The sequence below is a fragment of the Mus pahari genome, chromosome 3 (genome assembly GCF_900095145.1).
Source record: "Mus pahari chromosome 3, PAHARI_EIJ_v1.1, whole genome shotgun sequence".
NCBI classification, from domain to species: domain Eukaryota; kingdom Metazoa; phylum Chordata; class Mammalia; order Rodentia; family Muridae; genus Mus; species Mus pahari.
The window spans coordinates 138,441,679-138,445,819 of NC_034592.1; positions in this window are offsets into that span (position 1 = coordinate 138,441,679).

A 4,141-nucleotide genomic window follows, 5' to 3' on the forward strand; every position below is an offset into this window, starting at 1 on the left:
GTAGACCAGGCTGGCCTCGAACTCAGAAATCCGCCTGCCTTTGCCTCCCGAGTGCTGGGATTAAAGGCCTGCGCCACCAGGCCCGGCTGCTGCTGGTAACTCTTAAGATGATAATGTCACATTGTACCATGGGAATGTCCTGCCAGGCTGGTCATTATTGTGGTTCACAGGCTTTATACGGCCGAATAGTAGTATGGATTGCTTTTCCTGCTTGCCTTGTATAGTGGTTGTGATGCTGTGAGAGCTAGCCCTCAGGGAGGAGGCTTCTGGGAAAGCTACAGCGTGATCCCTCCAAGTTCTGGGTCCTAAGCTTATGGTGTTGCCAGCAATAGAGTCTTACCTTCATGTTCTGGGAGGCAACCTAGAACAAAGGCAATAGCTTATTGCAGTAGCCTGAATGAGAAATGTCCCCACACTCCAGCTTTAAGCAATTGGTATCCAGTTGGTAACACTGTTTGGGGAGGCTTAAGACGTGTGGAAGATCCAGGACAGCCAGGGCTATACAGAGAAACCCTGTCTTGAAAAACCAAAAATAAAAAAAAAAAAAGAGGTGTGGAAGAAGGTTGGAAGAAGGGCATCATTGAAGGCAACCTTTGAGAGTTTGAAGGCTTGAGCCATTGTTTCCAGTTTGTGTTTGCTGTTGAAGGTAAGAGCTTTCCATGCGCTGTTCCAGCTGTTCCAGCTGTTCCAGCTGCTCCAGATGCCTTGCTTGCTGCTTGCTGACAATTGTGCCTCATTGCCATGACACCTCTTATCTCTCTGGAACCATAAGAACAAATCAACTAATTTTCTGGAAGTATCCTTGACCATGGTGTCTTAGCACAGCGACAATAATGTAACGAATGTGTCCATATTGAGTGTATAACCTGAAGTCCCACAGAAGCAGGAAGGTAGAAAGGGGGGGTGCTCTAGAGAGAACTAATAGGACATGGGTGCTCTAAAGTGGAAAAGGAGAAAAACAGGGGGGCGTTCTAACTGAGGGGGAGCAAGGGTAACACAGCAGGAAGAAATAGAGAAATTACACTAATGAAGCTTGAAAAAGTCATAGGGAAACATATTTTATAAGCATACTTAAAACATATATTAATAACACAGCATTATATTAACACATAATAATAACCATAAAATAATAACACATATATTAATTGCATTTGAGAAACAGAGGCAGGTGGATCTGTCTGAGTTCAAGGCCAGCCTGGTCTACATTGCAGGTTTCAGGCCAGTCAGAGCTACACAGAGAAAATCTTGTCTTGAACCTTGAACCCCCCCCCAAAAAAAAAGACGTGTACTATAACATGTTGTGTGTGTGTGTGTGTGTGACATGGGTAATAGTGCTCCTCTCAAGAGCCAAAGACTACCAAAATCTCTAGTGCCAGGCATGGAAAATCTTCCTTTGTACTGTTGGTTAAGGAGGTCCAAGGTTGCTTTTTTTTTTTTTTTTAAGATTAATTTTTTTTAGCCGGGCAGTGGTGGCAGATGTCTTTAATCCCAGCACAGAGGCAGAGACAGGCAGATTTCTGAGTTCGAGTCTAGCCTCGTCTATAAAGAGAGTTCCAGGACAGCCAGAGCTACACAGGGAAACCCTGTCTCGAAAAAAACCAATAAATAAATAAATAAAATAAAAAATAAAGATTTATTTCATTTTATGTGCATTGGTGTTCTGCCTGCATTGTCTGTGAGAGGGCAACAGATCCTCAGGAACTGGAGTTACAGACAGCTGTGAGCTGCCATGTGGGTGCTGGGAACTGAACTCGGTCCTCAAGGACAGTGGTCTGAACCACTGGGCCATCTCTCCTGCCAGGTTGCTCTCTTTTCAAGTAAGATCCAGGTTAGGTGACAATGACAAGGAACTTAAATGCCGAGGAGGTTCACCTTCCTCTGTCAGAGGCACTGCGACCCAGTGGAATTTTCGAGCAGGACCCAGGGCAGGGTTGGACGGGGACTGACTGGCTTGGATCAGAATTCTCGGCCTCCCTGCTTTGCGTGCCTCTGGGGCTCTGTGGAGTCTAATGAAACACAGTAATGTCACCTCTCTAGAGCCTGGCACAACATAAGAACCTCCTCTGGGCTGGAACACAGCTTAGCAGAACAGACTGTCTTTATACCTCAGCCTCTAAGAATTGCCACTTCCACAAGCTGATTAGCATTCAAAGTAAGATGCAATGTGACAAAAAAAATACTGGCTGGGTATTTTGGAATTTTGGGCAGGACTTTGGAATTCTGTTTTTGTCATTGTGGTTTTTTTTTGTTTTTTTTGTTTTTGGGTGGGGGAGTGGTTTTGAGACAGGGCTTCTCTATGTAGCCCTGGCTGTCCTGGAACTCACTTTGTAGACCAGGCTGGCCTCGAACTCAGAAATCTGCCTGCCTCTGCCTCCCAAGTGCTGGGATTAAAGGCATGTGCCACCATACCCGGTTGTGTCATTGTGGTTTATATAGCTCTAGCTGACCTGGAACTCTTTATGGAGACTAAACTGGCCTTGAATTCAGAACTCAGAGATCCTCCTACTTCGGCCTCCACACTATTAGGATTAAAGAAGTGTGCTATCACCTTGGTGGGTCAGAATTCCCAAATTCTAACCTGTCGTGCAACACAATTTCAGAGAAATAAGTCCTTTTCCCTCGGGAGCTGACAGACTCCCTGTGTAAATCTTGCAGGTTGCACTACATTGTTGCTGTTCCTGGTGCAGATATTAATTAGATACAAGCATAAAGCATGTAGTTATTCAACATGTGCTTCTAAGGTGGCAAGACGGCTTGGCAGGTAAAGGCACTGCTGCCAAGCTTAAAGGCTTCAACTTGATTCCTAGATCCCGCATGGGGAAAAGAGGCAGGTAGAACTGAGTTCCAGACTGGCTTTGGCTGCATAGTGAGACTCTCTTTTAAAAGTGAGTAGGAGGGGCCACTAAGACATAATACATGCTTTAGTGTGTTGGATGATGCTCTGTTTCTTCCTAATATTTACTGCTTCCCTAAATCCTAGGGCACTTACCATAGGCTAGACCTGTCTAGGTTGCAGGATACAGAAGTGAACAAAACCTGGTTGACATTGTAGCAGGTCATGATGGACATAATGAAATGCCTGTAGTCTCAGGCCTGGGAGACGGAACCAGGAGGTTGGTCCTGACTTGGGACCATCCTGGGCTACATATCCAGTACCAGGCAAGCAAGAGAATCACAGCAAAACCTCTTCTCTAAACTACATAGGAGATTGGGGCAATATCACAATCAATAAAATGTGCGGAAGCCTGAGGACCCACCTGCAGATACCCACCACTGTAGGTAAAAAGCTACAGGCCAGAGCTCAGGAGACTGTGATCCCAACTCTGAAGAGATAGAGACAGCAGAATCCCTAGGACTCGTTGGTTAGCTCTCTAGTCAAACCTGTAAGAGACCGTGACTCGGAACAGAGGGAAGGGGTTGAGATGGCCCAGTGGATAAACCCCATGCTTGCTGTCTAAGCATGAGGACCTGGTTGTAACCCTGAATTCACATAAACGGAGGGTGCTGTGGTGCATGCCTGTGACTGAAGCTCTGTGGGAGCAGAGACAAGTGGAACCATGGAGTCTTCCGGGCCCTAGTTCAATGGTTCTCAAACTGTGGGTCGGAACCCCCTTTGCAAACCTCTATCTCCAAAAGTATTTATTCATAACAGTAGTAAAATTAGTTTTTTTTAAAAAAAGACTTATTTATTTTATGTATATGAGTACACAGTTGCTCTCTTTAGACACACTAGAAGAGGGCATCGGATCCCTATTACAGATGGTTGTGAGCCACCATGTGGTTGCTGGGAATTGAACTCAAGGACCTCTGGAAGAGCAGTCAGTGCGCTTAACCGCTGAACCAACTCCCCAGTCCAACAAAAATATAGTTATGAAATAACAATGAGAACAATTTTATGGTTGGAGGTCACCCAACATGAGAAACTGTATTAAAAGGTCGCAGCATTAGGAAGGTTGAGAACCTCTGGGGCCTAGTTGTAAAAAAAAAAAAGAAAGAAAGAAAACAACCAAACGGGGGGGGGGGGGGGGGGGGGGGGGGGCTGGGGAGATGGCTCAGTGGGTAAGAGCACCCGACTGCTCTTTCGAAGGTCCGGAGTTCAAATCCCAGCAACCACATGGTGGCTCACAACCATCCTTAACAA